We start from the raw sequence: 19,340 nt of genomic DNA, 5'->3' as shown, positions 1-19,340 counted from the left end.
TTAGAACTGATAAACAAATTCAACAAAGTTGCAGGATACAAAATCAACATACAAAAATCAGTAGTACTTCTATGTACCAACAGTGAACAATCTGAAAATGAAATCCCACTTACAGTAGTGACAAATAAATTAAATACCCAGGAATTAACTTAAAGAAGTAAAAGATCTCTACAATGAAAACTATATAACCCTGATGAAAGGAATTGAAGAGGACACCAAAAAATGGAAAGATATTTCATGTTCATAGATTGGAAAAATCAATATTATTAAAGTGTTCATAGTACCCCAAATAATCTACATATTCAATTCAATCTCTATCAAAATATCAATGACATTCTTCAATAGAATAGAAAAAACAATCCTAAAATTTATATGGAACCACAAAAGACCCAGAAGAGCCAAAGCTATCCTCAGCAAAAAGAGCAAAACTGGAGGACATAACATTACCTGACTTCTGATTTTACCACAGAGATATAGTAACCAATAGAATCATACTGGCATAAAAATAGACATAGACAAATGGAACAGAATAGAGAACCCAGAAGCAAATCCACACACCTACAGTGAACTCACTTTTGACAAAGGTGCCAAGAACATACACTGGGGAAAAGACCACCTCTTCAACAAATGGTGCTGGGAAAACTGGGTATCCATATGCAGAAAAATGAAACTAGACCCCTATCTCTTGCCATGTACAAAATTCAAATCAAAACAGATTAAAGAGTTAAATCTAAGACCTCAAACTATGAAAGTACTCTAAGAAAACACTGGGGAAACTCTCTATGAGATTGGACTCAGCAAAAATTTCCTGCGTGATACCCCACGAGCACTGGCAACCAAGCAAAAATGGACAAATAGGATCATATGAAGTAAAAAAGCTTCTGCACAGCAAATGAAACAACAGTGTGAAGAGACAACCCACAGAGAGGGAGAAAATATTTGCAAACTACCTAGCTAACAAGGGATTAATATCCAGAGTATATATGGAGCTCAAACAACTCTATAGGAAAAAAAATCTGATGATCTGATTTTAAAATGGACCAAAGATTTGAATAGCCATTTCTCAAAAGACAACACACAAATGGCAAACAGGCATATGAAGAGGTGCTCAACATTATTGATTATGGGAGAAGTGCAAATCAAAACTACAATGAGATATCCTCTCACCTCAGTTAAAATGGCTTTTATCCAAAAGACAGATAATAACAAATGCTGGCAAGGATGTGGCGAAAAGTGAACCCTTGTACATTGTTGGTGAGGATGTAAATTAGTGCAATCACTATGGAGAACATTTTGGAGGCTCCTCAACAAACTAAAAATAGAGGTACCATATAAGCCTGCAAACCCACTGCTTGGTATATACCCCAAAGAAAGGAAATCATTATATCAAATGGATATCTGCACTCCCATTTTGTTGCAGCACGGTTCACAATAGCCAAAATTAGGAAGCAACCTAAGTGTTTGTCAACAGATGAAGGGATAAATAAAATGTGGTACACATACATAATGGTGTACTATATAGCCATATATAAGAATGAGATCCTGTTATTTGCCACAACATAGATGGAACTGGAAGTCATGATGCTATGTGAAATAAGCCAAGCACAGAAAGGCAAACATTGCATATTCTCAGTCATTCGTGAGATCTAAAAATCAAAACAATTGAAATGGAGATAGGGAGTAGGAGGATGGTTATCAGAGACTGGGAAGGGTATTAGGGGGTAAGAAGGAGGTGGGGATAGTTAACGGCTACAAAAATATAGAATGAATAAGACCTAGTATTTGATAGCACAATAGGGTTACCATAGTCAATAATAATAATTTTTTTTTTTTTGGGAGACAGAGTCTCCCTCTATCCCCCAGGCTGGAGTGCAGGGGCACCATCTTGGTTCACTACAACCTCCGCCTTCCAGGTTCAAGCAATTCTCATGCCTCAGTTTCCTGAGTAGCTGAGATTACAGGCATCTGCCACCACGCCCGGCTAATTGTTTGTATTTTTAGCAGAGACAGGGTTTCACCATGTTGGCCAGGCTGGTCTTGCACTCCTGACCTCAGGTGATCCACCAGCCTCGGCCTCCCAAAGTGCTGGGATTACAGGCGTGAGCCACCACACCCAGCCAATAATAATTTAATTATACATTTTATAATAATGAAATGAGTATAACTGGATTGTTTGTAACACAAAGGATAAAATCTTGAGGAGATGAATACCCCATTTGCCATGATGTGATTATTATACATTGCATGCCTGTATCAAAACATCTCATGTATACATAAATATATGCACCTACTATGTACCCACAAAAATTAAAATTAAGAATTAAAGAAAATAGATTGGCTGATGGCTTTGTCACACACAGTATAATGTTTCTTGGTCTAATATTATGATGACAGAGGGAAGACTAAAATGTAGTTTTAGGTGAGATGTTGACATCATATATTAAGTATGCCAACCAGATGTGAAAAAATTCCAAGTCACTGTATAATGAATCATAACTTTATTTAATGCTGATTGAGCTTTAATTTTAATTGCTCCCATAAATAAAATCTTCTCTATAGGCAATAAAATGTTTATAGTAGTCAGAAATGGATCATATGAAAGGTCAGTCTTTCGTGAAACTCTTCTCCATTTTCACAGCAAGGCAGATTCAGGTGAGGGTAGATAGGTTCCTGAATTACGTAAGATAAGCTCACTTTTATTATTCAGACAACAAATATTTACTGAGTATTCCTTGTGTTCAAGGCACTGAACTAGGCAATATATGGAAATATCCTGAGATGTAAGACACGCTTTCCTATACCTCGTAATTTCCGTTTGTGAAACCCCAAGATTTTCAGACCTTGAAGTCATCTCTAGCTTCTTTGTCTTTCACCTTCAGTGTTCTCAGTCACCAGCTTCTGTAAATTCTTCATTTACAATGTTTCTTTGATGCCTCTTTTCTCAGTTTAAGTCATCTCTTTAGTTCAATCATTTTTTTTTAAATTTCCAGACTGATCTCTGCCTTCCCACATCCCCCCATCCATTCTATACATGAACAGAATAACCTTTCTTTTTTTTTTTTAACTTTTACTTTAGGTTCGGGGTATATGTGAAGGTTTGTTGTATAGGTAAACTCATGTCATGAGGGTTTGTTGTGCAGGTTATTTCATCAACCAGGTATTAAGCCCAGTACCCAAGTTATTTTTTCTGCATCTCTCCCTCCTCCCAACCTCCATCCTCAAGTAGACCCCAGTGTCTGTTGTTTCCTTCTTTGTGTTCATGAGTTCTCATCCTTTAGCTCCCATTTATAAGTGAGAACATGTGATATTTGGTTTTCTGTTCCTGTGTTAGTTTACTAAGGATAATAGTCTCCGGCTCCATCCATGTTCCTGTAAGACATGATCTCATTCCTTTTTATGGCTGCATAGTACTTCATGGTGTATATGTCTTACACCCTCATGATGTATACATATATACCAGTGCATTTTCTTTATCCCATCTGCTAATTATGGGCATTTAGGTTGATAAGATTAACCTTTCTAAAACATTAGGTTTATAACTGAAAGAGGAGCCGGTTGCTCACTGCCTGTGGAATGAAGACAAAATAACAAGAGTGAGGTATGATAAAGAGTGAATTTTATTATCCATTGCCAGCAAGGAGGAAAGTGGTCAGAATACCTTACAAAAATTTCCACTTTACAATTTCTGGAGAGAGGGCAGGGGTTTCAGAAGAGGGGCTTTGAATGCCAGAGAGGCAAGGGGGCTAGTAGGTGCCAGGTGGTGTGGGCTTGCCCTAGTAGCTTATCTTGAATTATTGTTCCATCTGGTGAAGGGGCCAGCACCTTCGTGGGCTCATCCAAGTTACAAATCAATCCCAGTCAGTCTTGCAGTCAATATCTATCTGGGAGTGAACCCTGGCCTAGAAGTCATCTCCGGCTGGGAAGAGAATCCCAAAAGTGCCTGTTTTTGTGTCAGGATTAGGCCCCTGAAGCTTCTAAAGAAATATATGACCAGATAAGTGAGTATGATGTGAGCTTAACAAGCATCCAGGTAAATAAATGTGCATAAGGCATGAGAGCATAAGGTGGGAAAGGGAAGGGAATAGAGTGTTAAAACACATTCAAAGTCATATTTCAAGACAACAGAAAACACATCTGTGGTTTATCTCAAAGCTGTGTCTTGAGACTGGCAAGAAAGGAGGAAAGAAAAAAAGGTTTAAAAATGCAGCTTTTTTTTTTTTTTTTTTGAGACGGAGTCTCACTCTGCTACTCAGGCTGGAGTGCAGTGGCACAATCTCGGCTCACTGCAACCTCCGCCTCCCGGGTTCAAGCCATTCTTCTGCCTCAGCCTCCTGAGTAGCTGGGACTACAGGCGCATGCCACCATGCCTGGCTAATTTTTGTATTTTTAGTGGAGACGGGGTTTCACCATGTTGGCCAGGCTGGTCTCGAACTCCTGACCTCAGGTGATCCACCCACCTCGGCCTCTCAAAGTGCTGGGAATACAGGTGTGAGCCACTGTGCCTGGACCTGTGTCTTGTTTCTCTTCTTTAGTGCCAAACATGGGACCTAATGTAAGGGAGCCTTCAAAAAAACACTGCTTAATGAGGGGTTAGATGACATCTGCTTGAGGGAGAAACGGAATCATCGTTTACTTACTTTCTTCTACAATATTGATCTTCTTGCTATTTTTTCTGTTTTGTTTGTGCCATTTGGAGCATAATCAAAGGGAGAAAATAGTTTCACATTTTGGGCCTCCATTTAGCCATACTTGTGGATGATGGGTTTAACTGACCATTAGAACTCTTTTCTAATCTAACACTTTAGGGTGTATTGCCAAACTGGAAAGGACCCAAAGGCCCATCAAGAGTAGATAAATAAATTACACTGTACTCATACAGTGGAATCCTCATAAAGATAAGAATGAATAAGCCTTTATGACCTGCAAAATATATGAATTTCATGCAGATAATATTCAACAAAGGAAGACAGTCTCAAAATGGTAACTACTTGCTTGGTTGGGCATGATGGCTCATGCCTGTAATGCCAGCACTTTGGGAGGCTGAGACAGGTGGATCACGAGGTCAGGAGTTCCAGACCAGCCTGGCCAACATGGTGAAACCCCATCTCTACTAAAAATACAAAAATTAGCTGGGCATGGTGGTGCATGCCTGTAATCCCAGCTACTCAGGAGGCTGAGGCAGAAGAATCGCTTGAACCCAGGAGGCCATGGCTGCAGTAACCTGAGACTGTGCCACTGCACTCTAGCCTGCGTGACAGAGTGAGACCCTGTCTCCAAAAAAAAAAAAAAAAAAAAGATAACTACTTCATTTATATACAGTTTTAAACAGACACAACTAATATATAATGATAGAAGTCAGAATGGATGGGATGACCTTTGGGAGTGATGACCTTTAATGGTAATAGATGTTACCTTTGGAAGGGATGGAGCTTGAGGGAGGCTTCTGTGGCATTGCTAATACACTTTTTTTTTTTTTTAATCTGAGTGGCAGGTATACAGGTGTGTTCACTTCGTAAATATATATCAAGCTGTCCACTTAGATTTCCTGTACTTTTTTGGTATGTTGTACTTCCCTACAAAATTTAGTTAAACAAAAGACTTATGTATGTTATACTTCCCTACAAAATTTAGTTAAACAAAAGACTTTTATAGGTACTGAAACGTAGTTTGGTGAATTCTTAACATTTAACCTTTTAGCTTAATCTTCAGAGACAAATGTTATATACTCTATTGTACTATCTGACTCTGCAGGTTAATTATCAATACGTAGTTTTTTTTTTTTTCACTGCAATCTAATTTTTAGAAGTGAACTTTATAACCAAATAAACTTTATAACCAAATGAACTTTTTTTTTTTTTTGAGTGGAAGCCTAGCTCTGTCACCAGGGTGGAGTGCAGTGGCGAGATCCCAGCTCACTGCAACCTCTGCCTCCTGGGTTCAAGCGATTCTCCTGCCTCAGCCTCCTGAGTAGCTGGGACTACAGGCGCATGCCACCATGCTCAGCTAATTTTTGTATTTTTAGTACAGATGGGGTTTCACCATGTTGGCCAGGCTGGTCTGGAACTCCTGACCTCGTGATCCACCTGCTTCAGCCTCCCAAAGCGCTGGGATTACAGGTGTGAACCACTGCACCTGGCCCTAAATAAACTTTATAACCAAATGAATTACTTCTTAATTGGTCTCTTGTCTGCTGTACAAAGCAAATTACATGAACCAAGGTGTTCTGGCTCCAGCATCTGGGCTCTTACTACCCCCACAATCCCCTGCCCCCTCCCCGATGCTGTCTCTCTCTGTGTAAAACCCACCTTCTGTTCACTTTCCATGTCTAAAAGACTTTGACACCTGCTTTTTGACATTTCTCGTCTCTCCAAGATTATTGGTATCTTGGTAACTTCTCTGTTTATTTTGATGATCATCCCATCACCCTAGCTTCTGTGCTCTCTGATCTCAACTCCATCTCCAGGATAGGCAGAATTCTAAAGATCTCCCTCTCCCCTAACCCCTACAATTCCAGTTCATTCCCTGGTTATTTCATCAAGCACTAATCTAGGTACTGATCTGAAGGATTTTGAAGTTATAACTAAAGTCCTAAGTCAGATGACTGTAAAATACCAAGATTGTAAAGGTGGGCCTGATTTAATCACATAAGCCCTTTAAAAGGCAGAAAGAGCCTGGGCGCAGTGGCTCATGCCTATAATCCCAGCACTTTTGGAAGGCCAAGGTGGGTGGATCACCTGAGGTCAGGAGTTCTAAACCAGCCTGGCCAATATGGTGAAACCTCCGTCTCTACTAAAAATAACAAAAATTAGCTGGGCATGGTGACGCATGCCTGTAGTCCAGCTACTTGGGAGGCTGAGCCAGGATAAATGCTTGAGCCTGGGAGGCGAAGGTTGCAGTGAGCCGAGATTGTGCCACTGCACTCCAGCCTGGGCAACAGAGCGAGACTCCATCTCAAAAAAAAAAAAAAAAAAAAGGCAGAAGGGACAGTTGGGTTCGAAGTTTGAGAAGGACTCAAACTGTTTTGAAAGTGGAGGGGCCACATGGGAAGAAATGCAGGCAGCCAAGAGGAGCTGAGGGTGCCCCTGGTTGACATTCAGCAAGGACAGAGGAAACTCAGTCCTGGAACCAAAAAGAAATGGATTCTGCCAACAACCTTACTCTGCTTGGTTCTTTAGAGAAGAGTGTCCAGTTAAGAGTTCAGCTGGCTGACACTTTGACTTGGCCTGTTGATACCCTGAGCAAAGCCTAACCTAGCCTAGACTTCTGACCTCCACAATTGGGAGATAATAAATGGGTATTGTTTTAAGACATTAACTTGATGGTAATTTGTTACTCAAGCAATAGAAAACAAATACACTTCCCTTCATTTCCATAACCTCACTCTCGTGTTCAAACCGTGGGACCTTATCAAAACCTGGAATGTGAATATTAAATGCCAGTATCCCACTCAGTGACCTGATCCTCCTGTTTCAACTTTTGCCATCTGCATGTGACCCCTCCATGTACTTTCTTTCTCTCTGTCTATTCCTGGCTTCGCTTTCCTATGATGATGAATCCCTTCACTCACATGACTCCTTTGTTTCATCTTTCTATTGCCTTACCCACCCAACAAAACCGTACCCTAGAATTTATCTAACCCTTTACCTTCACATCTTTGTGAATGAGAAAGCCATGCCCATTTGCAGCTTTCAAACCACTGTTTACAGAGTCCCATCCCAAGTAGTAGGGGCCTTGGTGTTGCTGTGCGATCTCTATGTCTCATATTAGTGTTGGGAGGAAAAACTTCCTCTGCCAACTTAGGTCCAGTGCTTGGGGGCCTGTAAATTAATTGGCAACAGATGGATTAACAGGAGAATAGACAAGTTTTATTTACACTTATTCAGAGGCTCTCTGTACAGTTAGGGATGAGAATTTATATGCCAATAATATGGGAAAAGGGAGGAGGAGAGAAAGGGATCTATGGGAAAGCAAATATACTTTTGTGGAAAGACAAATGGGCTTTTAGGGAAACAAATGATGGTACGACAATTTGTGATTATGTTCGGTTATGCAATTCGTCATTCAGGTGCAAGTGGTCTCCTTCCTGGCAGTGTAGTTTTCTTCCTGGCAGTAAAGTCTCCTTACTGGCAGTGAAGCTCCCCAAGAGGGAATTTATGGCAGCTTCACTCTCTGAAAGCTCTGGCTTTAGTCAAATAAGGGAAGCTCCAGAAAGGCTTCTTTCTGTATCTGCTGTGTCTTAAATGTTTCAGTTTAAAATACTCTTCATACCAACTCAGTGGGTGCCAGTGGGTCCCTCCATTAGCATCCTCTTCCATTTCCTTGGGGCCTCGTGGTGAGCAGAAAAATGGCCTCTCAAAGGTGTCCATGTCTTATTCCCTAGAATGTGAATGATAGGTTACTTTAGCAAAGGAGAATTAAGGTTCCAGATGAAATGAAGATTGTTAATCTAATGATTTTCTCTCTCTTTTTTTTTTTGAGATGGAGTCTCGCTCTGTTGCCCAGGCTGGAGTGCAGTGGCACAATCTTGGCTCACCACAACCTCCGCCTCCCGGGTTCAAGCGATTCTCCTGCCTCAGCCTCCTGAGCAGCTGGGACTACAGGCGCATGCCACCATGCCCGCTTAATTTTTGTATTTTTAGTAGAGACAGTGTTTCACTATGTTGGCCAGGCTGGTCTTGAACTCCTGACCTCGTAATCCACCCCCCTCGGCCTCCCAAAGTGCTGAGATTATAGGCGTGAGCCTGCCCAGATGAATGTACCTGGCCCACATAACTTTAAAATAGGGAGATTATCCTGGCTTACCCAGTGGGCCTATTGTAATAACAATACTTAAAGGTGGAAGAGGGAGGCAGAAGAAAATCAAAGATGTGATGACAGAAGCAGGGTCACAGAGCTGCTATGCTGCTGGCTTTGAAGATGGAGAAAGAGGCCAAGAGCCAAGGAATGCAGGTGGCCTCTACAAGATTGAAAAGGTTCCAGAAAGGAACACAGACCGGCTGACATTTTGATTTTCGACCACTAGACCCATTTTAGACTTCTGACCCATAGAAATGTAATATACTTGTGTTGTCTTAAACCACTAAGTTTGTGGCTGTTTGTTATGGCAGCAATAGAAAACGAATAGAAGTCTATTCAAATATTCATCATTTTCCCAAATCCTGAATCAGCCATTCACACCCATACCCTCAGCACATCCGTCAACTTCAGAGAGAAAGTATAGTTATGGGCCAGATATTTATTTCAATTTTCTCTAATTAAAACATTTACCTCGGCCAGGTGTGGTGGCTCACACCTATAATCCCAGCACTTTGGGAGTCCAAGGCAGGCAGATCCCTTTGAGGCCAGGAGTTCAAGACCAGCTGAGGCAACATGGTGAGACCCCATCTCTATTAAAAATACAAAAGTTAGCCAGGCATGGTGATGCACGCCTGTAATCCCAGCTACTTGGGAGGCTGAGGCAGGAGAATTGCTTGAATCCAGGAGGTGGAGGTTGTGGCGAGCTGAGATTGTGCCACTGCACTCCAGCCTGGGCAACAGAGTGAGACTCTGTCTCAAAAACAAACAACAACAACAACAAAAAATCCGTTTACCTCCATGAGGATACATCCAACTTCCTTCCCTTTTGTTACAATTTTTTAAAAAGTTTCTGTATTAGTCTGTTCTCATGCTGCTAATAAAGACATACCTGAGACTGGGTAATTTATAAAGGAAAGAGGTTAATTGACTCACAGTTCAGCCTGGCTAGGGAGGCCTCAGGAAACTTACAATCATGGCAGAAGGGGAAGCAAACACATCCTTCTTCACATGGCGGCAGGAAGGAGAAGTGCCGAGCAAAAGGGGAAAAGCCCCTTATGAAACCATCAGAGCATGTGAGAACTCACTATCAGAACAGCAGCATAGGAATAATTACCCCTGTGATTCGATTACCTCCCACCAGGTCCCTCCCGCAACACGTGGGGATTATGGGAAGTACAATTCAAGATGGGCTGGGAGCCGTAGCTCACGCCTGTAATCCTAGTACTTTGGGAGGCCGAGGTGGTGGATCACCTGAGGTCAAGAGTTCGAGACCAGCCTGGCCAACATGGCAAAACCCTGTCTCTACTAAAAATACAAAAATTACCAGACATGGTGGCAAGTGCTTGTAATCCCAGCTACTCAGGAGGCTGAGGCAGTAAAATCGCTTGAACCCGCAAGGCAGAGGTTGCAGTGAGCTGAGATCACACCATTGCACTCCAGCCTGGGCGACAGAGCAAGACTCCATCTCAAAAAAAAAAAAAAAGGTGAGATTTGGGTAGGGACACAGCAAAACCATATCAATTTCCTTTTTTAAAAAAATATATATATAAAGGCAATTTTATAACTTATTTGATGTATTTGATGCTCAGTGGTTAGTTCTCATCCACATTGACTATCTGCAGATTTTTGAAAATGGTAACAAGTATATAGGTAACCAGGAATGTACCAAAATATAGAGCTTGTTTGGTGAATCTTTACCCTCATTACATGTTCTGAACAACTGCACACAGATGCGGTATGGAACATTCCTTATTCCTTTGGCCCAGACAGCTTTGTTGAACCTGGTATTAACACACACATCTGGAGTTCCCATCTCCTTCATGGCAAATTTCCAGATCTCTCTGAGTGCCCCAGGGACACACTTCTTGAAGCCCACTCTATGAATGCGCTTGTGAATGCCGACGGCTTATTCTTGGGTCACTACCTCGTTTATGGCAGAATAGCCCTTCTTCTTCTCGCCACTTTTCTTTGCAGGAGCCATTCTGCCTGGCCCAATTTGGAAAAGAAGAGCGTGAGGGATTCTTAAGTTTCCTTTTCTTTTCTAATTCTAATTCCTCTGGATCCCATTTCCATTATGCTTCCTAAGGGACCTGACACTACCAATAACCCTTTCTTTCTGGCTTGTCCTCTCGGCATGCACACATGTTCTAGTCTGTCTAATTCAAACCAAATGAATATTTTCTCTGAACCCTAAGATAGCCTCTAGCTATATTCCTTTCTCTCACCTTCCTTTTATACTGAAATCTTTAGGAAGAGTTTTAAACTGTTTCCATTATTTTATTTACAATAACTGTTTGCACCATTATAGACTGAACTTTCTCTTGCCAAATTAGTCAAAGGCCCTGATAGCTGTGAGCTGGGCTGTGGGGGGAATACTGTGCACATAACCTCTCTTCCACTGTTATTTTCTTAACTTGGAGTGGTAATGAAAATAGATATACTCGGACTGAATACATCTGTTATATATGTAACCCAAATGTCCCCAGGCCCATGGTGAATCCTGTCTGAAACCTGACCTTGCCAGGGAAAATTGACAATTCTGGAGTTCACCTTTGGAGTAAGCACTAAGAAATGTAGCATACTGGGGCCTTACCAGCTCTTTGCAACTGGTGCACAGGCATTCAGCAGGAGTCTCAATATGGGGCCTTATAAATACTGGGCAGTGACTCTTGCCTGGTAAAATAAAAGAAAGGTCCTGTGGTGGAGGGCAGAGGGCAATGGCTTGGAAGGCTGTGAGTCACTTAACCTTTAACCTTCTGCAAATCAGTCTCCTTTGCACTGGTGACTTATCTGTAAAATGAGGAAAGTCATCTAACATCTGACCAAATGAGGAAGGTCCTTTTTCTCTAAAATTCTATGGCTAGCTCCAAAAACAATGCTAACTTACAAGTTAAAATGACTCATTTCTGTACAATGCAATACATTTATAAAATGCTGGCTTTAATCTGAACTTATCAAATAGAATTTGATAAAATATTAGGATGAGGTTAGGAACTAATAAAACTTTATTTTGAATTTTTATTTAATTTACCACTGCCTCCCAATATAACTTTAGTTAGCAAATAAACCGACCTATAAATATGAAACATCACAATCTAAAATATTTTTAAAATTAGACTAAAATTAAGGAAACTTTTTTTTAGTTTTAGTCCTATTTCAAGTGAGGACTCTATTGTCATGTGTCTTTATATGTATATTTTATCAGTTTATTTTACTTTTAAACAAAATCCATTTTTCATTATAAAATTTATAATTTTCTGAATTTGTTACATAAAATTTAGAAAATTACACTAAAATACAAGATAAAAGACATTCCATGTTACTACCCAGAACAAATGAACACTTTCCTGCTATTTTCTTTCTTTCTCTTTTTTTTAGAGTGGGGTCTCACTCTGATCATGGCTCGCTGCAGCCTTGAACCCCGGGGCTCAAGCAATCCTTCCACCTCAGCCCCCCAAATACCTAGGTCCACAGGCATGTGCCATCACATCCAGCTAATTTTTAAAAAATTGTTTGTAGAGACAGGGGCTCCCTGTGTTGCCTAGGCTTGTCTCAAATTCTTGGGCTCAAGCAATCCTCTGGCCTCCTCCCAAAGTGCTGGGATTACAGGTGTGAGCCACCACACCCAGTGTAATTTAAATTTTTTTTTTTTTATAGAGATAGGGTCTCACTATGTTGCCCAGGCTGGTCTTGAACTCCTGGGCTCAAGCAATTCTTTGGCCTCTGCCTCCCAAAGTGTTGGGATTACAGGAGTGAGCTGTCACTCCTTGCCCAGCAATTTTCTATGTATAGGTTTTTGTTTTTTTTTTTTGAGATGGAGTCTCACGTTGTCATCCAGGCTAAAGTGCAGTGACATGATCTTGGCTCACTGCAGCCTCTGCCTCCCTGGCTCCAGCAATTCTCCTGCCTCAGCCTCCTGGGTAGCTGGGATTACAGGCATGAGCCACCATGCCCGGCTAATTTTTGTATTTTTAGTAGAGAAGGGTTTCACCATGTTGGCCAGGCTGCTCTTGAACTCCTGACATCAGGTGATCCACCTGCCTCGGCCTCCCAAAGTACTAGGATTACAGGCGTGAGCCACCGTGCCTGGCCTCTATGTATAGGGTTTTGATTTGTTTTTACTTTGCATAATTACAGAATGCTATATTCAACTAAGTATCCATTTTTAAAAATGTGCTTCATATCAGTTTCGTGTGTGTTTTCTCCATTTTTGTTCAGTCTCCTCCTGTAGTGCCTTCAGATCTTGCTGGAAATGTTTTCATTTTTTCTGGTATCATAAAATTTTATTCTTTTCACTTATCTGGGTGAGCTAAAAAGAAAATTAAAATAAAATTTATTTTTCAGAAATTTTTCAGTTTTTGCAAACAGTCATTAACGGCCAGGTCTGAAAACTTTATCTTAATTTTTTTTTTTTCTTGAGACAGAGTCTTACTCTGTGGCCCAGGCTGGAGTACAGTGGTGGAATCTCGGGTCATTTGCAACCTCTGCCTCCTGTGTTCAAGCGCTTCTCGTTCCTTAGCCTCGCGAGTAGCTGGGATTACAGCCTCGCCACCACACCCAGCTAACTTTTGTATTTTTAGTAGAGGCAGGGTTTCACCATGTTGGCCAGGCTGGTCTCGAACTCCTGGCCTCAAGTGATCTGCCTGCGTCAGCCTCCCAAAGTGCTGGGATTACAGGCATGAGCCACCGTGCTGGCCTTAATTTTGTCTTAAAATGAAGTATGACTAACATGTATTTCTATACGGGCCTTTAAGGGTCTTGAAACTGACAGAAATTAATTCAAAAGAATAATTTTACCCAAATATTTGGGCGCATCATGAATATATACCTTAAAGTTCTTTTAAAAAGCATGCGGTATGGTATATTTAAAATTCTTTTTAAAAATTACGTATAGTCAATTTTCTTATCTAGGCTTCCTAGCTAAAACTTTCCTGCATTGGGTGAACCATTAATAGTTATTCCTAGTGTTGATTTAAACAACTTAAATGATACTATGATTTTTGTTTGTAAATGCAAACCAGAAAATATCTGCATGCAGGTACTAATTTCCTAGGGTAGACGCAGCAGGTAGATGTTGGGATGGCTACACTCACAAAGCTTGATGGCCCGTTTCCTGAACATGCGCAATCACTTTCTAGCCTTTCCACACCATCGGAATATTGCACAGAAGTATGTCAGTCACAGGAGTGTAAAGAATAACATTTAAACTATGGTAATATTTTCATTCAGTAAGTTTCTCCCCTTTCCTTCCTTGGGTTAGATTCAGTGCCTGATTTTTTTAGGCCCTGGGGCGCAAGCATACACTTTCTCAGAATCCCATTCACCAGAAACCACCCATTTAACTTGCTCTGGGTGCGAGCAGCGCTTGTGACTGGGCAACCTGTGCGTCAGCGTCCCCGGTGCTTCGGCGCTCCGGCCAGTGGCGGCGACCAAACCCAGCTAGGTCAGACGAGGTATTGATCAGCCCAATGAGCGCCTGGTGATTCTCGTAGTTAATCACTCCGGTTCATTTCGTTCGATCCCGGAGGCGGGAGTGTTTGGCTTGTCCCTGCGTGTCACGGCAGGGTGACCCTAGCCCCGAGGAAGGGCGGTGGTACCAGTCCTGCTGGCGGCTCAGCGCGGCAGGACACGTGTGCGCTTTACCCCGGGTCGCAGGGCGCTTATCGCGGCCCGGCAGTCGGGGCCACGCCTCACCCCCGCCCGCGAACCCCGACCTGGGGAAACCCGGGGCGCTGGGGAGGGGCCACTGCGTTCAGCTCTGGCCGTCCACATCCCGAAGCGCGGCTTAGGAAGTCCGTGTCAGCGCTGCCTGAGCTCGTCCCCTGGATGTCCGGGTCTCCCCAGGCGGCCACCCGCCGGCTCCCATCGTGACCTCCAGCCGCAGCGCCTCCCACGCCGGCCGCCGCGCGAGGGGAGCGCTCGGGCGCGCCGGGTGTGGTTGGGGGAAGGGGTTGTGCCGCGCGCGGGCTGCGTGCTGTGCCCACACAAAAGGTTCCGGGCGCGCAGCAGGGAAGAGGCAGTGCCCGCCACTCCCACTGAGATTGAGAGACGCGGCAAGGAGGCAGCCTGTGGAGGAGCTGGGTAGGATTTAGGAACGCACCGTGCACATGCTTGGTGGTCTTGTTAAGTGGAAACTGCTGCTTTAGGGTTTGTTTGGAAGGTCCGGGTGACTCATCCCAACATTTACATCCTTAATTGTTAAAGCGCTGCCTCCGAGCGCGCGCATCCTGAGATCCTGAGCCTTTGGTTAAGACCGAGCTCTATTAAGCTGAGTGAGTAAATTGTAAAAGCCAGTTTCGCTGACAGTGTGTGTCTGGAAAGGTTGGTGGGCGTTGTGTATATATTTGTTAGAAAATCGATAACCGTTCAAACGAGATGACTGAGTTTTTTAGCCTCTCGCAGTTTCATTTGAAAGTGGGTATGCAGTTTAAAACTGACAGTTTAAAGTGGTTTTTCAGAAAATGATGCCCTGGTGCAAACTGATTCTGGGTCCCATACTGTGTTAAGTGTGGGTTGGTAAAAACTCTTGGCCTTTCTCCAAATGTATGAAATTAAAGTTGATATTGGAAGGATAAAAACCCACTGAGCACGGAAGTTACTATAGGTGGAGGAAACATTTGTTGATGTTAATATTTTAAAGGGGTTGACCAATATATTGTCATTTACCTATCCCCTTTATGTTCTGGGAATAGGTAAATGACAAATTATTGGTCAATCCCTTTAAAGCTTTGGATGGTTTGCTAAATAATTATTGAACTCCCTTTTGTAATTTTCTGTGGATAGTTGAGTGCTCTTACTCCCCTCTCAGTCCTAGAGATATCCCCTAAAGCTTGGTTTTTAGGAGGATCTTACAGCTCTCTTATCATTTGAATGTCAGCTAGTCATAAATAAATACGCCAGAGTAGTAAGGAAGAGATGTTTTTTATTGATACTCTTTACAAAACAGTGCTTTCAGAGTACAGCTTTGACTGGATTGTATAGATCTTGATGAGAAAGGTTTCAACGACAAAGATGGCATGTTAAGTCTAACATTACCCTTCCATTATAAACATTGAAAGATGTTGGTTATTTTATTATTTATTTTATAATAACTTTTAATTGTGAAATAATTTGAGACTTACTGAAAATTTGCAAAAAATAGTACAGAGAGTTCCCATAATATCATGCATAACAAGGGCCAAAACTAATAACATGGGAATGCTACTATAATACAATGAACTAAACTACAGACTTTATTTGAATTTCACTTGTCTTTCCACTGTCCTTTTTCTGCCCAGGATCCAATCGATTATCTCACTTTGCATTTAACTGCTAAATATCCTTAATTTTCTCTGATCTGTGACAGTTCCTCAGCCTTTCATTGTTTTTTCATGGACCTTGACACTAGTGAAGAAGACCCGGTCAGTTAATTTGTAGAATGCCCCTCAACTTGTGTTTGCTTGATGTTTAGTGTCATGATTAGATGAATGTTCTGCATTTTGGGGAAAAATGTCACAGAAGTAAAGTTTCCATCTCAGTATGTCATATTGGGTACATGATGTCAATACTTTTTTTTTTTTTTTTTGAGACTGAGTCTTGCTTTATTGCCCAGACTGGAGTGCAGTGGCACGATCTCAGCTCATTGCAACCTTTGCCTCCCAGATTCTAGCGATTCTCCTGCCTCAGCCTCCTGAGTAGCTGGGATTATAGGCGCCTGCCACCATGCCCAGATAATTTTTTGTATTTTTAGTAGAGACAGGTTTCATGTTGGCCAGGCTGGTCTCGAACTCCTGACCTCTAGTGATCCTCCTGCCTTGGCCTCCCAAAGTGCTGGGATTACAGGCGTGAGCCACTGTGCCCTAGCCGATACTTCTTATTACCTATGATGTTAATCTGTTTGCCAGATTCCCTTTGTATTTGAGATCTTGGGAGAGAAACCTGCACTGCCATTTTTCCTTAAACTTTTATTCATTAATTTAAGCATCCATTTGTGGAACATGTTGTTTAGTGGGTTTTTTTTTTTCTAATGGTTAAACAAAACCCCTATTTTCTTCCTTCTACATTTTTTAATTAAAATTCCCTTCTGTAGGGAAGAGTTGACCCTTCTCTCCTGTTCATTGATTCAGTTATTTGTATCAGTATGGGCTCATGGATATTTGTTTTGTTATATGGGTTATAATCCAATATTATCAGTATTTAATTTGCTGCTCAAATTGTTCTGGCTTTCACCACTGGGACCTTTTTCAGGTTGGCACCTGTGCCACTTTGACATACACTTGCTTTTTCTTTTTCCTTCTTTTTTTTTTTTTTTTTTTTGAGACGGAGTCTTTGTCACCCAGGCTGGAGTGCAGTGGCACGATCTCGGCTCACTGCACCCTCCGCCTCCCAGGCTCAAGCGATTCTTGTGCCTCAGCCTACCAAGTAGCTGGGATTACAGGTATGTAGCACCACACTTGGCTACTTTTTGTATTTTTTAGTAGAGACGGGGTTTTCCATGTTGGCCAGGCTGGTCTCAAACTCCTGGCCTCAAGTGATCTGCCCGCCTCGGCCTCCCAAAGTGCTGGGATTACAGGTGTGAGCCATCATGCCCGGACTCTTTTTCTTTTTTAATGCATTTCTTGATTTCTGGCATCAGAGAATGCTCAGGCTTATTTTGTATTTTCCATGTCCCAACCTTGGAATGATCCATTTCTCCAAGGCACTGTGATTATTTTGCTTTAGAATGGTATTAGAAGCTAATATCTGGACACTGGATGTTCTATTAGAGTTACTTCTTTTTTTTTTTTTTTTTTTTTTTTTTTGAGATGGAGTCTTGCTCCAGGCCAGAGTGCAATGGTGGGATCTCGGCTGACTGCAACCTCCTCCGCTTCCTGGGTTCAAGCAATTCTCCTGCCTCAGCCTCCTGAGTAGCAGGGATTACAGGCATGTGCCACCACGCCCAGCTAATTTTTAATGTTTTTAGTAAAGACAGGGTTTTGCCATGTTGGCCAGGCTGGTCTCGAACTCCTGACTTTGGGTGATCCACCCGCCTCGGCCTCCCCGAGTGCTGGGAATACAGGCGTGAGCCACCGTGCCCGGCCTAGAGTTACTTTTGAACTTTTTATGTATAATAAAAAGTTTGTGACTTAGCAAATGCTAAGTCTGAAAAGATTGGTGTCAGGCCTCTGAGCCCAAGCTAAGCCATCATATCCTCTGTGACCTACACTTACACATCCACATGGCCGGTTCCTGCCTTAACTGATGACATTACCTTGTGAAATTCCTCCTTCTGGCTCATCCTGGCTCTGTACTGCCTCAAGGCTTCACAGACAGCCCCCATTACTTCAGTCAAACCCAAATTTCTTCCTCATCTGTTACCTATCTTGTCATAATTCTTCATAAAAACACACATGCTCTCCCTGCCAATCGTGTCTGACTGATCTCTCAAACCCCAACACCTTCTACAAAACAACTCCTTTCCTTCCTAGGCATGGTTGGATACTTTCGACTTTGGATACCTGGTTTCGCCATCCTAACAAAGCCATTATATAAACTCACAAAAGGAAATCTAGCCGACCCCATAGATCCTAAATCCTTTCCCCACTCCTCTTTCCATTCCTTGAAGACAGCTTTAGAGACTGCCCCCAACCCTAGCTCTCCCTGACTCATCCCAACCCTTTTCATTACACACAGCCGAAGTGCAGGGCTGTGCAGTCAGAATTCTTACACAAGGACCAGGATCGCGTCCTGTAGCCTTTTTGTCCAAACAACTTGACCTTACTGTTTTAGCCTAGCCATCATGTCTCCGTGCAGTGGCTGCCGCCGCCCTAATAGTTTTAGAGGCCCTCAAAATCACAAACTATGCTCAACTCACTCTCTACAGCTCTCATAACTTCCAAAATCTATTTTCTTCCTCACACCTGACACATATACTTTCTGCTCCCCGGCTCCTCCAGCTATACTCACTCTTTGTTGCGTCTCCCACAATTACCATTGTTCCTGTCCCAGACTTCAATCCGGCCTCCCACATTATTCCTGATACCACACCTGACCCCCATGACTATCTCTCTGATCCACCGGGCATTCACCCCATTTCCGCATATTTCCTTCTTTCCTGTTCCTCACCCTGAACACACTTGGTTTACTGATGGCAGTTCCACCAGTCCTAATTGCCACTCACCAGCAAAGGCAGGCTATGCTATAGTATCTTCCACATCTATCATTGAGGCTACCACTCTGCCCCCCTCCACTACCGCTCAGCAAGCCGAACTCATTGCCTGAAGTCAAGCCCTCGCTCTTGCAAAGGGACTACACATCAATATTTATACTAACTCTAAATATGCCTTCCATATCCTGCACCACTATGCAAGAGGTTTCCTCACTACACAAGGGTCCTCTATCATTAATGCTTCTTTAATAAAAACGCTTCTCAAAGCCGCTTTACTTCCAAAGGAAGCTGGAGTCATTCACTGCAAGGGCCATCAAAAAGGTATCATATCCCTTCGCTCAGGACAATGCTTATGCTGATACGTTAGCTAAAAAAGCAACTAGTGTTCCAACTTCTGTCCCTCAGGGTCAGTTTTTCT

At 42.4% G+C, this 19,340-nt stretch overlaps 1 protein-coding gene and 1 pseudogene across 13 annotated transcripts in view; one reads left to right on the top strand and one right to left on the bottom strand.

Moving 5' to 3' along the window:
- ABCG2 (ATP binding cassette subfamily G member 2) overlaps nucleotides 1-19,340 on the top strand; it is a 142,983-nt gene that overhangs the window by 61,848 nt on the left and 61,795 nt on the right. Inside the window, exon 1 of one of the 13 annotated variants that reach the window (XM_009448008.4) lies at nucleotides 14,147-14,249. The exons of 8 other annotated variants lie outside the window; for them this stretch is intronic. The gene's annotated coding sequence lies outside the window, so the exon portion shown is untranslated. Of the gene's footprint in view, nucleotides 1-14,146; nucleotides 14,250-14,442; nucleotides 15,069-19,340 lie in introns of those variants that run through there. 4 more of the 13 variants (XM_009448007.5, XM_063809664.1, XM_054683184.2 and 1 more) reach the window with 4 other exon arrangements.
- LOC134809892 (large ribosomal subunit protein eL31-like) lies at nucleotides 10,345-10,869 on the bottom strand (annotated as a pseudogene).

Source organism: Pan troglodytes, chromosome 3 (assembly GCF_028858775.2).
Source record: "Pan troglodytes isolate AG18354 chromosome 3, NHGRI_mPanTro3-v2.0_pri, whole genome shotgun sequence".
Taxonomy (NCBI): domain Eukaryota; kingdom Metazoa; phylum Chordata; class Mammalia; order Primates; family Hominidae; genus Pan; species Pan troglodytes.
The sequence above is the reverse complement of the archived record's forward strand: the minus strand, read 5'-3'. Positions and strand labels throughout refer to the sequence as shown.